Source organism: Haliotis asinina, chromosome 3 (assembly GCF_037392515.1).
Source record: "Haliotis asinina isolate JCU_RB_2024 chromosome 3, JCU_Hal_asi_v2, whole genome shotgun sequence".
Classification (NCBI taxonomy): domain Eukaryota; kingdom Metazoa; phylum Mollusca; class Gastropoda; order Lepetellida; family Haliotidae; genus Haliotis; species Haliotis asinina.
Genome location: NC_090282.1, coordinates 15808067 through 15828806, shown reverse-complemented (window position 1 = coordinate 15828806; position 20740 = coordinate 15808067). Strand labels below are relative to the sequence as shown.

The following is a 20740-nucleotide window of genomic DNA, read 5'->3' as shown; positions in this document are numbered from 1 at the left end:
TCGGACGGAACGGATACCGATGAGTCACCCGCTCTCGCATACCTGTGATCGGTGGTTTGAGAAGATCTGGGATGGGACGCTTTTCTGATTAATAGTGATTGGGCCATAAGATACCAGTGGAATAGACTTGGATAGCTGTTGTGTGTATTTGCTTTTCGCGAGGAGTATCATACTGCTAACTTTATTTTCCCCTCATGTGCATGATCTTCACATGCGACAAGTTGTTCAAAGTAAGTACGTTCATTTTTGTCAGGTGGCAATTCCAGTAGATCTCATGCATAGTATTCTGTAGTTTGCTCTCTTTAACAAATGATTTTTGGAATGCTGAGTTTGCAGGATGCAGGTGAACTGGGGATTTGCTTGTCATGTTCACTGAAGCGCAGCATCTCACTTGTATGACGAACAGGTAGTCACTCAGGTGTGTGGCTTCATCTGTGGCAGCGTCAGTGTTCTTCAGAACAAGCAGTTTGATGTTTTCTATTTTCATTCGGTCATCATACAAACTTACCTTCATTGTGTCTGGTCACAAGTAATGTCTCAAGAATTAGGGATGAGTGACATATTCCCTCTCCAGCCCGAGTTATTTTTAGATTCGTGTGGGCGTCACAGTTGAGGGACAGGCCAGGATACCTTTCATAGTATGCATGACCTTCGCGTATTTGGACGTACCATACACTTGATTCACAGCACGGGTACTTTTGTAGAAGTTAAAGGTGAAGGTATTGTAAATATTGTATATTTGTTGACAGGGTACTTGAATACTTTTTTAATAGCATATTTACTCATTGATGGCAATTTTGGCATAATACAATACAGCTATATGTGTGTTCAATTATCGTGATAATGGTCTTTAGGATGTCACTGTTTGTCAATGAAACAGTCGTTGTAAATTGACATCAAACAAGTTCAGGTATCCTTCTCCCCACAACATTTTCATAGGAATTACAAATGATATTGTTTGTAGAGAATCATCAAACACTTCTGGTGATGTGAGAAATGATACTCCCTTGCAGCTTTGCCAGACATGTGGTATTTAATTATTTTAATTTTATGTAAATGAAGCATTGGGTAAAATTTTGTTTGATTGTGTATGTTACTGCTATGTGTGGTTATTATGAATGTCTAGCATTTCCACTTAGAACTAGAGGTGGTGGTGTAGCCTAGTGGCCTGGGTTGCCAATGGTACAATGTGTGAAGACCATATATGGTTTCCCCCTTCCCTGCTGGACTACTGCTTAAAGCGGTGTAAAACCATACCCACTCAACTACTGCAATCTTGAGACTTGTTTCCATCAGCTCCATTGTTTAGCACAGTGATGTAGTGGTTATCATGGTGGCCTCTCACACCAAAGTCCAGGTTCGAATCCCAGTGGGTGAGTGAGTGAGTGAGTTTAGTTTTACGTCACACTTAGCAATATTCCAGCTATATGGCGGCGGTCTGTAAATAATCGAGTCTGGACCAGACAATCCAGTGATCAATAACATGAGCATCAATCTACGCAATGGGGAACCGATGACATGTGTCAACCAAGTCAGCTAGTCTGACCACCCGATCCCGTTAGTCACCTCTTACAACAAGCATAGTCACCTTTTATGGCAAGCATGGGTTGCTGAAGGCCTATTCTACCCCGGGACCTTCACGGGTCTCGAATCCCAGTGGACATGCCAAAAATTTGTGACCTGGGTCTCACACTGTGTTGTGTCCCTGGGCAAGACACTTCATCCATTCAGTCCACCCAGCTGTTTAAACTGGGTACCTTAGAAGTGGATGTACCGACCTAATACAATCACGCTTTGCAGCAGATGTGAAAGTCCCTTAGACTAGTAATGTAAAGCCAGAGAGCAGCATCATATTGGATTCCATCCGCAGTATGAGTATTATTATTATGATTCAATAACATTGTACTTGTCGTGTAAGTAGCTTAACCCATTTGCTGCATGCATTTACCAGGTTCAGAGTAAGGATATAACACAGGGATATAATTGGGATGGTCAGGCCTGTACAGATATATTGAACATTCACTGAAATGTGGGAGTGGAATATTGTTGGTATTGACTCTTCAGTGTTCTATATGTTGTTTTACTCGCAGAGGTCCAGTCTAGTGGATTTTCAAATGAGTGAATGTTCATGTTTTTCCTGGACATGTTTTTGCAAGTTACGTTTAATTTGTATCTGATCAAGAGCTGATACTGTGCTGTATATTGTGCAATTTATTTGGTGCAGAAACCTGGTCTATTACTTGTTAAATATATTAAAGTACACAAGAATACAGTCAGTTGACTTACAGAGTCTGGAACACTGAGATGCCAATACTGACAGTGGTGTATAAGCATGCAGTGATGCATGCTGACTGTGCAATATTCTGTCTTTTGCCAGGGGTTTGTCTCAGCATGCTCAGGAGAAAAGCTGTTTTCATTCCTCTATTTTTAGCTTTCATTGAATAATTAATTTGTAAAGATCAGTTTTGCCTTGAAAGTAGAAGACATGGTTTAGATGATTTAGCACAAGCATCACTATGGGACTTGTCCTCAGTCTTTGACTTATTAACTGCCCTTTTACCACGTAGTGGAATAACTAACTTGCCTGATTAGTGAGTGGGAAACAATTACTGTTTAAGTAAACATGGTATTGTTTTCATCAGGTTAATATGTTTCCAAATATTAATTTATACATGTGAAGGCATGAGGAAGAATGGGCCTCCAGCAACCCATGCGTGCCAAAAAATGTGACTGTCATAAGAGGTCACTAACGAGATCAGATAGTCAGACTTGCTGACTTGGTCGACACATGTCATCAGTTCCCAATTGTGCAGATCGATGCTCTTGCTGTTAATTACTGAATCATGTGGTCGAAACTCAATTATTTACAGATTGCTGCCATATAGCTGGAATATTGCTGAGTGTGGCATAAAACTAAATTCACTCACACCATATGTTGTTAAGAGAACTAACTGATTAACTTGTATTAGTAATCAGTGAAGTTCAATGCAGCCCCCAAGTATCAAAATATGAATGAAAGACTGCTGATCTGAATCTAAGTTATAATTCACTTGCAAATCCTTAAGGATGGAAATGGTGCTTTGATTCAACTGCAGACCTGACTAAGTAAATGAACTGTATTCTCTTTCTAAGTATCGCTGGGGTCAGTGGGGATATGAAGTCTCAGGCTGAATAATCTTCATGCTAAGTGTCTATGTCATTGTAACAGTTTACTACTGCAATGAATATAGATCATGATGCAACTGGCATTGTCTTTGTGTCAGGAGGTTGAATGAAACAGCCAAGTGTCAAGCCCCTTGATAACAACCATCATGGCCAAGTCTGTCTCTTGGCTAAATTAACTACACACTACAACCCCAGGCTAGGGTCAGGGTCGTTGGCAATGAGTTGATAACTTCCAGACTTACAATATACATTCTTTGGAGTCTTCTACACAAACACTGCTTGTGTCAGAGGAAGTTATTTTGACATTGATTAATAGGCCTGTAGTGTGCAAAAGATAGATTAGTTTTATGATACGACTTATAAAACACGTGCTATTTTGTAGTTAAATACCCCTAAACTGATGTATTTGTGCCCCATATCTTGTATACATGGTATATATTTTGTTGAAAGATATGCCTCTACAGATGCTGTGTAGGTGTTTGTACCAAGTATAGGTAGAAATGCTAGAATTACTAATAGAATGAAGATGAATCTGAAGAGTCATCATTTGACAAAAGTGTAAAAGGTGTACGGATCATCAATACTTATGAAAGGGTCACACGACGCCAAGAGCTGAAAGCATCAAAAGTAATGATCAAATTTTTCAAGTGCATTAATTGGATGTCCAGATGCTTATTAATGACAAGAGCGGAAGACATGTTGTTAGTAACATTATTATGATGAACTAAGGATAGGGGCGGATGCTGAAGCTAACCCAAGTGTCTGAGGATGCACAGAGTCATCTGACCGTTGGCATGATATTGGAACCTGATCCCACTAAAACACCCTGAGGACTCTTGACTATGAATCTTCTGTCTGTACTCTTTACAGTAATGGGACAGATGCCAAGATGAAGAGGGGTAATGAAATGATCCATTAGTTAATTCTGAAACATTTAATTGCATTGCCAGTAGCGCTAATGTATTGATTGTAAAGTTATAAATGTAAGTGAACTGTTTAGATAAAATATCCAGTATTATTTCAAATGTCTCACAAGTTATTTAATATTAATGCATCGCAATACTCTTGAATCAGTGCTTTTTGATATAATTTTGTTCCATTTTTATGCTCAATGTAAACATGCTATTCAGCTATGTTATTTTGTTTATGCTTTCATAATGAAGTGAGATCGTAAGGTGTCTGACCCTCTATATCACAATAACTTTGTCTTATGTTGTTATTTGTGGCATCTGACAGTAGTTCACTGTGTATAAATTTATGTTTAGAATGTTTGTCTATATATAATGTTAATATTTTCAATGCCAATAATAAGAAATGTTAAATCTGAAAGGTGTGTTTAATTTTATTCTGTGGGTCCTGTGAATTTTCAGTGGGTCAGACAGACCATGCGTGAACACTGAACATAGCACATCATGTAGCCTTCACTTCCTCCTCACTTCTTTTCACTTGTTCTAATTCTATTTTCATAACACTAGCATTCCGCATACAATCAAAAAGGTTTTGATCTGAAAATAGCATTGCATTGTAACAGGAATTAACAATAGAAGTCAACCACATCACTCGCCTATCCATGATTTCACAGAAGTGTAGTAGTGGTTTTTGTACACAGAGCATAAATATATAATGTGTTTGAGTATACATGTGCAATAGCTATATGTGCATATGGCTGTGGTCATGGTGCTATGAGTGGTCTTTCTGCAATAGCTGGATGCTATAAAATGTATTGTTTCTGCTCAACTTTTTAATTTGGGTATCTGAACTAATGTTATTTTGTAAGAGGAGGCTGTTGAAGTTAGACTGAATAATCTATTTAAGCTAAACACGGTTTTGAAGTCATGGTGGATCCTGAGATCTGTGAGGCCTGCCTCTTCACTGTTCAGTATTTGAACATAGGGTTGGCCTAACACTTTAACTATTAGCATGAGAGTCAAGGACCCTGTGACCTTCATTCTGCCATTCAGACATTGATAAATCTCAACACTCAGCTAGTATATTATCATTCAAATTATGCAAATTGTTGAAATTGTTACAGATTTAATTTGTGATGGGGCATGATTACTTAACTATGTTGGGAATGGGTGGAAGTTCCCGAGAGGCTGGGAACAAGGCTTCCATTAAAGCTGATTGGTTATGGTTGTATTGTTCTTCTCCAAATCATTGTGAGCTGGTCAGTCCCTGGCGAGGAAATGAGCAGAGGAATGATGAATAAAATATCATCATGTTTAGCCATTTCTGCATATTGGTCATTTGACAGAACTATCAGGAGATGAGATAGCATGGGGGTTTAGCTGGGGCACAAGTTCATGTAGGCCATCTTGCTGCACTGCTGGTTCTGAACTTAGTGTCTTGCGGGAATCAGAGAAGAAATTAAGGGTGTGAATATTGCAGATTTTATTGCAGATTAGAGATTTGGTCATCAAACATGTTAAAATATTATGGTCATCTCGGGCAAAAAGCAGTGAACTGTATTAAGATATTATGGTCCAATCTGTGTTCCTTTGCAGGACATGACTTCATCTTCAGGATGTTCCCATGCATGAAATTGTTTCACTTTCTATTAGACTAGACTTCGTCTGGATAGTCATTGTTACTAAACAGCTTGTTAAATGACTCACCATGACAAATGGTAACATTCATGATCATATGTCCATGACTGATTGTTGGACTGAGTTCTATTTTCAGTGGTATAAAAATTACCAGGGGAAATTCTGGTTGATTTGAAGGATGTGATCTGTATCCTGTTCAGATGCATGTTAAACACTCCTTAAGGTCTTGGTAATCTACTTTTAGTGAAGTGGTATTATTTTTTATAAAACATGATCAAATTTATGGCATATGTAATAGCTAGCAAAAGTTATTGTTTGTCAAATATTGTTGTTGCCTGCCAAAACTTTGTTTCTCCTTTGAACATTTGCTGTATAACAAGAAATTCTTTGCTTGACAATTCTCAGGCTTATTCAAGTTATTGTGTTTGACCAGTGAATTTTCTTTTGCATTTGTCCTGGTGAAAAATCTTTGTATGTGTGACGCTTCTCAGAAACATGTCTGTTCATAGATACTTATGTCTTGTATTTTTTGCAAGACTCTGAGACAAGGCAGAGTAATTCGGTGCCACAGTAGGAGCTACCAGAAAACTCTTGTGTGTTGAGTGCTTGTTATTGAATAATCAGCTAGAGAATGTCAAGAAGCCTTTTATCTCACAATGATGAAACCGTAGCTGGAATGATGTTTATTCATGGCTTGGACTTCTAGATTGAATGTGCCTTTGTAGTTACTATATGAGCTGTTTATTCATGATGGTTAGCACAGCCACCTTTACATTCAAATATTTCAACTTCTGAAAACATGCAACTGATCGAAATCACCAAATATGGTGAAGCAGTCTCTCATTGAAGCAAGATTTTAGTTATAGGCCACAATCAAAAAGCTACTATCAGTTCTCATTTGAAGACAAAAATTGTTAGTTCTGTATCTGCATGAACATCCAGATGGAATTAATCTTGACTTCACGAAGATCTTTGTCACGTTCATCAGAACATATCTGAGCTTATTGATTGACGTGACAGAGTCGTCTGCTTCACAATTTGTATTTTTCATCAGTCTGTGACCTGCCTCAACCTGGCCTCATTCTGATACTAAAGTGAAGTGCTTCCTGATTGCAATCTCATTAATGTGCCTGTGGTGTGAGCGTCCAGTGTGAGTCAGGACTAATATTGGGCACAGCATGGTCAAATACAACCCAGCGTGCACCCCCAGGCTTATTTCACACGATTGTTCTTCAAATTTATCCAGACTTTATTTCTCAGTCTTGATTAGCGTTCATGAATTCATGGCCTGTTGTCCTGTCATCTTCAAACATCTTCAGATTGATGTCCAGCAATGCTGCATTACAAAACTGAATATTGAACTCATAAAGTAGTTTCATTACAGTTGAACTAGAAGAGTTGACTACAGTTCTATCATTTCATTTGGTTGAAACATGACACAAACAACAATCATAATGTGCATTCATGAAATGGAGGATTTTTCTCAGTTAGATACGAGAAATATGTGCACATAAAACATGTTAATTGTTTTCACAGTGATATGCTCATTTTGTTAGGAATGTAGAGGTGAAAAGCAACTGAAATGGTCAGTTTCTCAATTGTGTGAAATAAAGTTCTTTCACTGTGCTCACATGATAATGTGCTCAGGTGGTTTGTGTTAAAATATTTTAAGAGACCCTTCAGGGTTGAATGTTTGTTTGAATATGTACCTTTTCTGAGATGTTTCTAGAACATAATTATCATTTTTTGTGCCCTTGATATCATTACTGCAGTTACTGAATTGAAATACAATCACTCTCATTAGTTTTACTAAAAATAACATTTGATTTACAGTGTTGTCATCAGAGACGTCTTTATACTTTGTACTGTTAAACCATATACTGTGTCCTCAAAGGGTAAGCAAGTAGTGTTTTGGCTTTGTAGGTTGCATCAGAAAGCCCCATTACAGTGTCCTTATAGGGCCATGTGCAGCTATGACCAAGTGTTATCATGGTTTATATTGCTATATAGTAGTCATAAACACCCTAGTGACACATAGACTGTTACATATACACAGAGATTAATGCCATGAATGTCCTCAGCAGGGAACTTGTATCTGTACTCACATGCGTTGACTGTATAGGTGTTAATGGTAGAAAAATGTTTAGATGGATTATGTTACCATCACTTGTATAATGAATTGAGGAACATCTGGTGTGACGTCAACTTGACCTACATTGATTGCTACCTTCTTTGTGGTGTATGAATGGTGTGCTGCTTGACTTGGGTTTTCAACAATAATGTGGAGTGCATCAGTACGTTGATCAAGATTAATTAAAAAACATTTGTTAAAACTTCTGTTGGTTTGAAAAGTAGTCCATTTGATGTTGAACAGAAGATCTGATTTTAAAACTTAAATATTACAATTATGTAAAGTAGCTTGTAGTTTGAAAACAGAGGTCATCTTGATATTCACAAGCTATGTGATGCTGTACTGTGTTCTCATATCACATGTACCTCAGTCTGGAGTTGCGATAGCAGACACAGATAAGATAAAGAGGTGATTGCCTCACACTTGCCTGGATTTAAATCTCTCCCTTTATATATACAACTCATGTAATAGGCTCAAACAACTCTCATTATGGAGTACAGGTTATAGGAATTCCAGTAGTCTCACTTGATTGGCAAGAGATACTGATTGCCTAGTGACTGGTAGTGTGAAATATGAGGATGCTGTTGACCTTACAACTTATCACAGTTCAGGGTCACACAATGGCCTTCTCCTCAGTGTGTGATGCGTCATACTAGGAAGGCTAAAATTTATTTTTCGGGTGTCCCTGGGAAGGCTAAAATGTATTGTTCTGTTTTCCTGGGAGAGTACCGTCAAAGCTAAAGATAAGGTGCCTGGAAGCATAATCCATGTCAGGTGTAGAGAGAATTCTTTTCAGAACATAGTTATAATCTTCGCTTCTTTTGAACTTTATACTTCAACTTTAACTTCTTTATTTTTAGTAAATCACCATCGGTGGTACAAGAGCAAAGAATATACAATATTAACAAATGTACATAAATATAAGCATGCGCCGTGATATGAGTTATTTACGTAACAATTTATACAAGCGAGAGGTAAATGGTGTAAAACCACCTGAGACCACCACAAGATCATCAAGGTGGCGCTGTTTCTGAACTTCTCAAATTGCCTTAAACTCGAAGACAGACAGACAGAAAGACAGAAATATGATTTACCATAGATCATGACAATTAAATGTCAAATTCAATAAAATGTGTAACGAAGAATAAAGAAGAAAATGTGTTAATAACTTTATTTATATTGTTATATGGGCCAAAAATTAAGGGGTGTCCTCTTTGATCCTGTTTTCTCTGTAATTTGTCAGAGCCTCAGAGTGTTCATTCATCTAAAACATTGTGTTGGAAGTACCACGAAGGCTACGCTTACTGAACTGAGAAGCGTCACGATTTTAGCCTTCCAGGCCCTGAACTGTGTGATGGTACACTTGCTCTAACCAGGTATCTTCTATATAACACTTGCCTATAAAATGAGAGATGTTTGGTTTCTAGTGTACGTTTCAACAATAATATACAACCGTGAAAACCCCAGAAAATAGGTTTCTTTCCCTTTTTTTTCTGACTTTTCTCTTTTGGATTTTTATTGTGTTATGTGGTCTTAGCTTAGTGTCACTATGAAAATATTACTACTTTTACTTTTTCTCTCTTTTCATATGCATGTAACATAATCTTCACAATAACCAGAATAGCAGTTGTACAAGGTTATAGTGATCAGAGGATTAGTGGTGGAACTGATGTTTTAAGTAAAGAGTTTATTGCCAAAGCATGATGTATCAACATTGAAAATGTGACCCAAAGGTGCTTCCTGTTTCAAGTTGGCAGTAATGTGGCTTATGTCAGAGTCCTCACCCCAGCTGACTGTCATACACATATTACATACTTGCTTTAACCTTAAGCAGAGGAATTTTAATGGCTGCAGATGAACGCTAGTAGGATGCATGTCTTTGCTCACTCAGGGATTTGGAGCTGAGACTTTTTTGAGTTCACAACAGTTGTCATGCTGTTTTAAAATAGAGCAATACTAACATTGAATAGCATTCTTTTTTTCACCACCTGAAAAAACACTGTGATCTGCTTCAGTTCCTTTACCTCACCACTTCACAACATATTATCTATAATCAAGCAATAACCACATTTAGTCCACATCTATAGCCTGTTTATGGTGAAAATGTCCTGATGAATTTCACTTTAAACTAAAAAGTAAATCAAATGAAGTGAAATAAAGATTGCGAATGCTCATAATTTTTACCTTGCCATTTGAAATATTAAATCTTAGAATTTTATTAAACTTAGGATAAAGGTTGTTTTACCAGCCATCATAGATTCAAATCGGTATTAGTGGTTTGTATTACATGGGGGTATGCACACTGAATGAAACTCCGAGAACAAGGAGGGTTGGTCTAAATTAGTGCTCATCACATACTGTATGTGCATCTGTTTCACTGTTCCAACAACTACAATTACTCCCTTGTAATACAAACCAATATAAGTGATTTGAAACTGTGATTGTTGTTTAACATCTTTTTTCTAATCTAAGTTGAATCAAAATCTAGGATTTAGGTTTTCAATTGGCAGGGTAAAATTATGAGTATTTGCTGTCTTATTTTCACTTTAGCTGATTTTCGTTTTTGTTTAGAGTGAAATTCATCAGTCCGTTTTCACTGCAAACAGACCATAGGCACTGATATTATTACGATCAAAACTTCTTATTTCATTTTGTTCAGTTACCACAAGGATATCAATGTAAGTCTTGGAAATGGAAACATTTCACACGCTTTTGAAGTTGGTGGTATATTTGGTTCTTGTGGGTATTGACTTCCTTGCTACACATTTTGTCAAGTCAAGTGATCTGAGATGGTGGTTGAAACTGTAGACTATGTTAGATCATATGTAGTAGTGACTTTAATCAGCATTAATCCTGTTTATATTAAGTAGGATAGCTATTGCCCAGAATGTAGAAGTATGCAAAGGGTTGTTCTTTGAGTTTGGTGACAGGCCTTGAACTGTCATAATGTAAGTTGTAACAGATGGTATATACAAATATGTCAGCAAATGCTTCATATTGTTGGATACTTGATAATAATGTGTGTCAGTTTTTGAATCAAGTGCTTTCATTGTAGTTTTAGGTGTCAGGTGTCTGTATGGTGCCTTTGTAAACATCCATGACCTTTTCAGGGTTATGGTAATTTTGTCATTATCTAGTGGAATTTGTGACAAGCTTAGCATTAGGCATGCGATAATATCTACATCACAGACAGACAGATCGCTGCAGAATCATTGAGCTTTGACATACCAGTGTTTGCCTCAAATTATTAAACTTTGAAGGCTCTGAGCCATGGAACAGGGAATATTGATAACAGTGTCTATAAATGTCCTGATTGTTTTCAAGGTTTTTTTTATTTCAGTGTAATGAAACAGATTAAGATCATATGATTCATGACGTAGTTTTCTTCAAATTAAATGTAGTTTGACATTTTCCTTTTTCGAAAGATAACTGTCAAGCTTGAAAAATGTGTAAATGTCTCATTATATTCAGATCTGTTTTTCAATAATCTGAGAATTGATTTTAATGTGTTTACATTCCCTGACAAACATTCATGTTTAAATTCAAAATTTCCACCAAGGTATCTTGGTGCTTAAAGGAGACACATGCTATAGCTGAATGTCAGGTGACCCAGCCAAGCAAACTGTTTCACCTTTCTCAGATGTTATATGCAAGGGGAGTGTCAAGGATGGTTGAGCAGCCTGTATGTGAAGTTCCTAGTTTCCCCACAGCTGAATAATACCTCTGGCAAAATTAAATGTATGACTAGGGCACAAGTTATTTATGCTGGGAGCAGGAGGGAAGCTTCAGAGGCCCTTTTTGGGTGCTTGTTCACAAGCATGTTTTGTCATGAAATGCATGAGTCATGAAACAGGAAAGGGCCCATCAGAATTTGAAACCTGTCCTATTTTATGGTTAGTGTTTTAAGCTATTAGGCTATACTGTTTACATTTAAGGCAGATCTTGTGTTTCATAATCTCAAACAAAGATAAGAGGATGAGGATATACAACTTCTTTATGGATATACAGTTTTTTTATTCTGTATAGGTGACTATATATACATAGATGGCCTGTACAGAATAATGAAGTTGTGTGTCCATAAAATTATCTTCAACTTCATCTCGTCAACTTCTGGAATGCCAGCCAAAGAAGATCAGAGGTACTAATAGGATGTTGTCGAAAACGAACAATGTGTTCTGAAGTTATTAAAGTTGGAGAGTTTCAATGTTACCAACATGATTGACACTTTCCTATGGCATTAATCTTTCTTTACATTAGTTTTGAACTTATTATAAAAACCATATTTATTGACACATAAGACTTTGAATGTCTTTGGCATGTTCTGACTTTGTTAAAACAACATGGCTTCAAATAGATTTGAATGTTGTGTTTTTTTGCTGGATAAACTGCAAAATGTCTTTGTGTACATACATTTAATCAATCATTTTGCAGATCCATTTGGTTTTCTGTATGAGACATTGAAAGTTCTTGCTTGTCTTAACCGAAATGAAAGAAGCTAAGTGGTTCATATGTGTCTGAACATGACCATGTTCTTCGGGCAATTGACAAGGACAATTGCCTGTTTGATTTGTTTGAATGGAGACACCTGATAACACTTTTGCATCCAGGAAATCCAGTTGAAGTGCAGATGTTTATTCGTCACCAACAGACTTCTCATGATTTTAAGTATTTGAGCTTACTGTATTAAGTTGTTTCTGCAGAAGTTCTGCAGTTATTTGGGTATTCTTCATAAAATATTGTTTGTATCATGTATAAGATTAGGTGTTCTGTTATTGTGCATAATTATTTCGTTTGACAGAAGTTAGTAAGTGAATGCTTAGCGAGCACATATTTTGTAGGCTAATCAGCTTATTGTTACCAATAAAGTTTGCCCTCAATATCATCTACACCAGTTGTGGTCACTAGAACCAGTTACCAGGTACAGGGTGGCTTTGTTGACTCAAGCATGTGGTTACTGGTGAATTGATGTAATGATGACCTCAGGGCAAATATTGCACACTGGTTTAGTACTCAGTAAACAGTTACACCCCTACACCTCTGACACTCACCTTTCCTTCACAGAGGCGTTCCTCCTTTCTCCCACTCTTTATAGTAGTCTTACTTCATTGATATTTGATCATCAAGGGAAAGTTGTTAAGGTCATTGAATAGTTGAAAAGGTACTTGTCAAGCAGGCATGTATGAGAAAGGATTTCATAATATCTGAGTAGGTCAGGAATGAGTTAGTGGAGGTTTTAAGTGTATCACAATATTTTGTGAAGGCCATTGTATGCTACACATCACATATTATTGTAGGATTCTGAATTTTAGCTTAAAAAGTAAGATTCATGCAAACTGCAGTATTTGCTTTGTCATTTGTGAGTTGTATTTGTTTTATAAGGAAATATTTCCATCTCCTGGACATAAAGGATAGAACTGTGTGAATGCACAAGCATGTACATGTTGTAAATAAGAATTGAACGTTATTTGTAAAGTACCATTTTGATATCAGAGGCATTTGGTATTTGAAATCACCTGATATATCTAGCTTCATCAAATGATACAGTCATATGTACTGGTGAAGGAGACCCAGTAAGGTCCCGGGATAGAATAGGTCTTCAGCAACCCATGCTTGCCATAAAAGGCGACTATGCTTGTCGTAAGAGGTGGCTAACGGGATCGGGTGGTCAGGCTCACTGACTTGGTTGACACATGTCATCATTTCCCAATTGCGTAGATCGATGCTCATGTTGTTGATCACTGGATTTTCTGGTCCAGACTCGATTATTTACAGATCATCGCCATATAGGTGGAATATTGCAGAGTGCGGTGTAAAACTAAACTCACTCACTCACTGGTGAAGGAATGAGCCCTATTTCTCACATACACTGTAAATACTGCACATTGTCAGGATTTATGTCTATTGTACTTGCAATATCTCAACCGTTTAGGTATCCTCACTGATTAGGCTATATATCATGTTAATGTATATCCTTGACACACACATGTTCCTACAGTCAATAGTGTGTCATACATAAGTCACCTAGTTTCTGTCAGTATACCTGTCAATACTTCAAACAGGAATAGATTATACGGAACATGACAGTTGTCATTACTTGTTATTACTAATAGCATGATCTCTTATTTCTCCTGTCATGTTAGTAACTATAGTCTCTAGTCTGAAGTCAGGGTCTAGTGTAATTCAGATTATTATCCATATAGCAGCAATTTTACTGATATTTAGTTATGTCTGAAGATTCAAGATTGAAATTTTATGCAGTAGCCCATGGTTTTCATAAGAGGCGTCTAATGGGATCAAGTGGTCAGACTATCTGATTTGGTTGATGCATGTCATCCATGTCTCAATTATGTAGATTCAATGATCATGATGTTGATCAGAAGATTGTCTGGTCCAGACTTGATTATTTACAGGCGTCCACCATATTGGTCTAACTTTGCAGTTTGACATTAAACAATCAGCCAACTAACAAACAGATACAAACAGATTATCTGACTTCCATCTGAGTTTGAAGTGAACAACGCTTCAATAGTTTATGTATTTCTAGAGTATTTCTGCTCTTTTTCTCTAATGAGATATAATTAAGTAAATATCATTCCTGGTATATTGTCATTGTTTTATCATGTTACAACTGGTCCCGAATATTGATTTACCTGACTGCACTGTAATACCTGCATGAACCTATATATCCTAAAGGTAACCACATGCTGCTCTGTAACTATGGCAACATCATCCCATTATACAAATGGCAGACAATTTTGCTCATATGATAGAATGTATTCATTCTGGAACCATGGCTTGATTTGAAAACACAAGGGATCTTGTCACAAAGGAGTCTTGTTTATGAAATGCTACTGAGCTTGTTGTCAGGTTTTTAAAAGACATAGGGTTAACATCTGAATTCTCATTTTCCATCAAGGAGGGTGTTCTTTTGTCAAAGACTTGTGTTCAATTCCCAACATGAATATAGTTAAAGCTGACTGCTAGATTAGCTGTTGTGAATGATATCCACCTCCTTAATCAAGCAAATATATTATAGTTGTCTGCATTGTACATGCTAACTTCATCAAGATCATCAGGATTCATACTTGATACTGGTTCAGATAATGACATCATTTAGCCTTGTTTAAAGGTCAATATCTGCATCCATTTGCTGTGTGGTGCAGCATGGAAAGTGGCTAATAACACAAAATACACCATAGCACTAATAGTGACCAGTAAGAGCAGGCCCCCCTAAGTAATTGAAGGAATTACAGCAAATTTGAAGGAATTGCATCTCAAATGTAAACAAACGCAGCCCACTCGCGAAACAATTGCAGCGATATCGGTAGTTTAGCGGTAATAACAGAAACACATCGGCCCTATCGGAAGCAATGTCGGTAATACTGGAAACACGATCGGCCATCTTCGGAGATTTTTCGGTCGCGAGCGGAAACTCACGCAGCAAAACATGGCGTCGTTGGAACAAGCACCCATCTCGGTGAGATTTGTTTTTAGTTCCTACTATTACATTTTTATACTTATCCATCTTTGACCACCCGTGTTGAAGGCGTTTAGGTATGAGGTGTTGTCGGGGCAATAACGTATGTTTTTAGGAAAAGACTGTCACTGCAGAAGAGTGTCACAAGTCATGCCCCTGGAGATTGTTTACATCTAAACATCGAAGTCGTGCCGATGATTACGAACATCATGAACGTGCGCCATGAAGAAGTTTATGAGCCATAATTTGTCTTGCTATGAAGTGCAATCGACAAATTTAAACACATTTTTAAAAACAAAAATGATGTTATATCTGGCGCACGTTCGTAATCATCGGCACGACTTCGATGTTCAGATGTAAACAATCTCCAGGGGCATGACTTGTGACACTCTCCTTGAGTGACTATCTTTTCCTAAAAACATAAGCTATTGCCCCGACAACACCTCATACCTAAACGCATTCAACACGGGTGGTCAAAGATGGATAAGTATAAAATTGTAATAGTAGGAACTAAAAACAAATCTCACCGAGACGTTTGCTTGTTCCAACGACGCCATGTTTTGCTGCGTGAGTTTCCGCTCGCGACCGAAAAATCTCCGGAGATGGCCGATCGTGTTTCCAGTATTACCGACATTGCTTCCGATAGGGCCGATGTGTTTCTGTTATTACCGCTAAATTACCGATATCGCTGCAATTGTTTCGCGAGTGGGCTGCGTTTGTTTACATTTGAGATGCAATTCCTTCAAATTTGCTGTAATTCCTTCAATTACTTAGGGGGGCCTGAAGAGGTTGTTTTTGTATTGCAGAGTTTGGGCAGTGCTGGTTTACTTCAGCATCAAAAAGAGAATGACTGAAATTAACCATAAATGTCCACTAGCCTGAGTTGGAATAACATGTGGCAATGCCCCCTGAAAGTGTTGGACATTCTGCTAACACTCACTAAGCTGGTCACATTATAGCTTGTTTGTAATTTCTTTCCCTGCTGGGCATAAGCTTTACCATCAATGTGAAATAAAACCAGATGATTTTCAGAGAAAACATTTGCTTAGTAATGCATTAATGTGAAATAACATCAGTATAATGGAGAAAAAAACTCCTCTAATTCTGGACATTGCAATAGACATTTTTGCCTTTTACTGTGTTTTATCCCAAGGGTGCTAATTACATTGTCACAATATCAGCTATATCTGCTTTGATCTGTGGATGGTTATGACTAGTTGTTACACAGTTCCCTGTTGGGGAGGAAAGGCAAACATGGCAGTCCACATAGAGGGTGTTGGACAAACTGTCCCCCATGATAGCACTGCAGCATATAAGTGCACACAACATTGCATTATGGCTGTACAGTGTATGTTCAGTTTGGATGGTATAGTAATATGTGTGGGAAGCATTGGCTGACATGATCATTGTATGAATAATTAAATGTTTCCTTTACAAGATAGTATTGATGAACTGCTATTTTTTTTAAGTTGTATTGAAAAATAACACAACCATAACATGTCCTTCATTACTTGAATCAGTGGGCCCAGAGTTGAGTGAGAAGTGTCAAGTGACATGTTGTTACCATGATATTGTAGAAGATGATGCTGCTCAGGGCACACCCTCTGTTTGGGCGTTTCTGTGGCTCATGACACTAGTATCAAACAATTTAGATGGTGATGGATAACCGGGGAAGCATGGCATCAGTGTGTCCACAAAGTCATCCATTTACTTGAAATTGAAAGTGAGGAGGAGGATCAATAGCGCAAAATGTGGGTGTGCTCAGTGATCTGAGGATGGAGACTGTCACTTGTGTCTGGCAGACGGGGGAAACCAAGGCTGTGTGCCAGGGTAATTATAAGGATTCACTTGTCACCTCCCTCATTGTCTAGTTGCATTATATACACATGGGGATGTTGATGTTTTCTCACATAAGGAACTGTGGTTTCGTTATGGAATATGACACAAAGCGTAATGTTAAGACTAAGCAAGCAATTGGTCATATTTCCCCAAAAACCCATTACAGCCATTGTCCTTCCTGTCATGCTTTGCCATATTAACCACCAAGTAGCAAGCCGACTTTCTTCTAAAAGGACACCCTTTTGTAAAATTAATTTTGCAAACCTAATTACAATGTCAACGCTGATGTAATGATAGTATTAGTAGAGGCTTCATTTCTTAGGCTTTATTGCTTATCCAAAAAGTTTAGGTTTGCTTGTTTATTGATCTGTTGATCATTTTCCAAGTTGTTATTTTTGTGTGTCAATACATTATAAGGTTTCTTTTTAGGGTATTGTTGCACTGTGGAACCAGAGATTTATTGACTTGTAATGAGCCTGTTTTCTGTAGAAAGTAAACATCAATAAGCATTGATTGTAGTGTTCAACCTCCCTCAAGTCAACACTGACTGCTGTGTAACTTCACTGGTGTTGCCTTTGCCCTGTGTCTATCTGTATTAACTTAAGTGTGGACACATATCACCCACTGGAGGTTTAATGTCCCTGCTTAATGGGGCCCTCCTCCTCCAAAATCTGCATGGATTAGTGAATCAATGGTGCAAAGTTAGTTCTCTGTCCCCCTCCTGACTGCTTGTTTGGGATTCATTCATTGTTTTCAACGCAACGTCAACACAGACTCAGGGATGAGTCATCACTCAGTGTTAGGTGTCAGTTAATAAGCATCATAAGTCATAATAACATTAACCCCCACAACAGTTACAGTTGGTTGTCATTGTTTTTGACAAGTAAGGGTGGTTAATAAACTACACGAAAAAACGATTTATTTCCATGTATTCGGAATAGCATTCTGTGACGTGTGATATCCTGTTGAGCTAATGACATTAGGAGGATTTGTGCATTTAAAATAAATCAATAACAACATAGAATATAGAATAAATTACTCATTTTCATATGATTATTGCACAACATTGTTATTAACAACTAGTTTGTTTTCCTGTTAATATTTTAGCTTCTAATTAAATACAGGTATGAATATTCTGAGTTTCCTTAAAAGAGAGTCCTTGTGATATGTCTTTTGCATTTCCATAATATTAAATGTGACTACTGCTCTAGCCTGCCCAACTCAAGAATGAGGCACACTGCAGGATCAATACTGTAGATGTTCCCATTGCTGGATGTAGAAGCTGGTGTGAGATCACAGTTCTCTCGTGTTGAAAACTCTCATCCTTCATCCTACTGGGCATGTGGTCAGATGGACTGTGATTTCACGTACTCATAGGCCCCAAACCAGATTGGAGTAACAATTTTCAATAGATCATACAGTCCGCCAGTCACCTTACAAAATTACATATGATGAAATTAACTAAAGATACATATGGATTGATCAGTCTGTCCCCGGAAGTAGAACTATTGCCTGTCGAGAAACATCTAGACTGATCTTACAAAGAAAAGGTTACTGTGTTCCAGTAGACTACAGAGAGAGGGACATATTACAGCTTTCACAGTGGAGAAGGTAGATATATGTTGATAATGTTTATAACTCCCACAGTGATGCATGATGTGACTCATACCACAGAATGCATAGATGTCTGGATGTATTTCACAAGGTAGTATTTGTGTCTGTGGAAACTAGAATCACATTTTGAAGAATTGGTGTAGGTACATTTCACATTGCAACTGATGCTTTTGTTATTGTTATACCTGTTACTTTGTACCAGCTGTTACACTGACTTGGAATGGAGAAGTCAGGAGAAAGGTAGATGTTCACCACCTCTGTCCTCAACTAATGTAGGTCACAATCGCGTCCCCCACCATCTACATTGGATTTACAGTTGTGCAGGAAGCTGGAATGTACTGTAGTGTTCCACAGCCTGAGTAGAGATATCAGACCAAATTGGAATGTCTGTGTATTATTATGCTTAGGATATACCTGGCAGACAGGAGTCTGTTCACCAACTCGTTTTACAATTTTAGTCCAGTTAGTTATATATATGTATGTAATTGTGGGAATGTATTCAACAGTGTTCCTGTTTTACAGGTTAGTAGCTGAATGATAAATGCTTCATTGGTAAGATAGTAATGTGTTTACGATAGGGATTCAGATTGTCATTCAAAATGTTCAAGAACATCGGATTGCAGCGTTCACTACCATAACTGCATGAGTAAATTATTTATTAGCTTCATTTGACATTATAGTATCATGTTAAGTGTCTGAGATGCTACATAGCTAGTTGTATAGTTTGCATTGTTGGAGATGTAGGGGCTGTTTGTTCATATTGATGTTAACATTTGAGGCTAACATCGATCACACAATGCATCTCAAAATCTGTGGTGTTTAGATTATGACATGACCTCTTATATTTCATGATATGCTATCTTTTGTGGGGTTTTTTAGACTACTTTGTTTTGCATGTACATGCTAGTCTGTTCTAGATAGGTGCTTTTCATATGTGACATGCTGAATTTATGTGTATAAAATATACAGTTTTGATAGTTCATATATGTGGTGTGTACCACATGTTGATGATTCATCACTGTCGGTAACATATATGGATGGCATGACGGGGAGTCTTATGCTTGATCTGCAAGGTAAGCAGCTTGGGACATGTGTATGCCACATGCTTCTTGGGAGCTTGTGGTTGGCCATGTAACATGGATGCTTCACGTGCTACTGTGTAAGACACAGTACATGTTGGTGTTGGCCTTGCTTATGGTAAGCGGTGCTCTGTGTTGATGAGCATCATACTTGTCTACTCAGCAGTATTTGTTTAATCTTTATTGAGATTGTCCTGAAAGGATGAGATGGCCCTGATAGTCCTCATGTCCCTGAAGGCACTTATAAGTTTCTTGTAAGTATCATTGTTGGCAAAACAGTTAATTCTACCAACAGTTACATTCCAAGAGTAGTAGGCTGCTGATTTTTTGCCCATTGCTGATTTTCAGCTCTATAAGGGTTCATTAAATTTTGATAAATGATCTTGATTCTACTGTCTTGCTGACCAAGGTTCAAAGTTGGTTGACAAGCTGTTCCAAATGTCCATGAGTGACAGCTGACCAGTGAGGATTAACAGCTCATCACAAGATGGGTGGACCGTTCTTGACCACTCTGTCAGATTTGCTTGCACAGCAACTGTGTTTGTAACCCCACTCAAGTCGGTAAACAAGGAACACTGTGGCTGTGAATAGAGCTGTATGTTGAAGGGTGTGCTGTAGTGTGTGAACACTGGTTGTTGGGCATGTCACACACACATTAACTGGTCACAGAATGTGCAAATGAGACTTGGTTTTAGATGAGAATTTCTGTTCAACTTTTGCCTTGCAAAGACAATTTCTAATGCTGTCTTCTTGTTTCTTACCATTTGCCTTAAATATTCATTCTGGGGTTAGGGATGGGAGGGAGTCTTGTTTTTGGTCTGGTTGTAATTCCTTCTTTTATGGATCCTGCAGTGATAGTATTTCCTCAGTGGTATTATTTATTAGTTTG

The 20740-nt window shown here is 37.7% G+C and overlaps 1 protein-coding gene across 7 annotated transcripts in view; it reads left to right on the top strand.

Moving 5' to 3' along the window:
* Positions 1–20740, top strand: part of LOC137277552 (neuroglian-like) — a 43057-nt gene that overhangs the window by 260 nt on the left and 22057 nt on the right. The window contains exon 1 of one of the 7 annotated variants that reach the window (XM_067809343.1): positions 142–230. The exons of 1 other annotated variant lie outside the window; for it this stretch is intronic. The gene's annotated coding sequence lies outside the window, so the exon portion shown is untranslated. Of the gene's footprint in view, positions 1–141; positions 231–371; positions 720–16964; positions 17150–18412; positions 18770–18823; positions 18864–19086; positions 19295–20740 lie in introns of those variants that run through there. 5 more of the 7 variants (XM_067809344.1, XM_067809340.1, XM_067809341.1 and 2 more) reach the window with 5 other exon arrangements.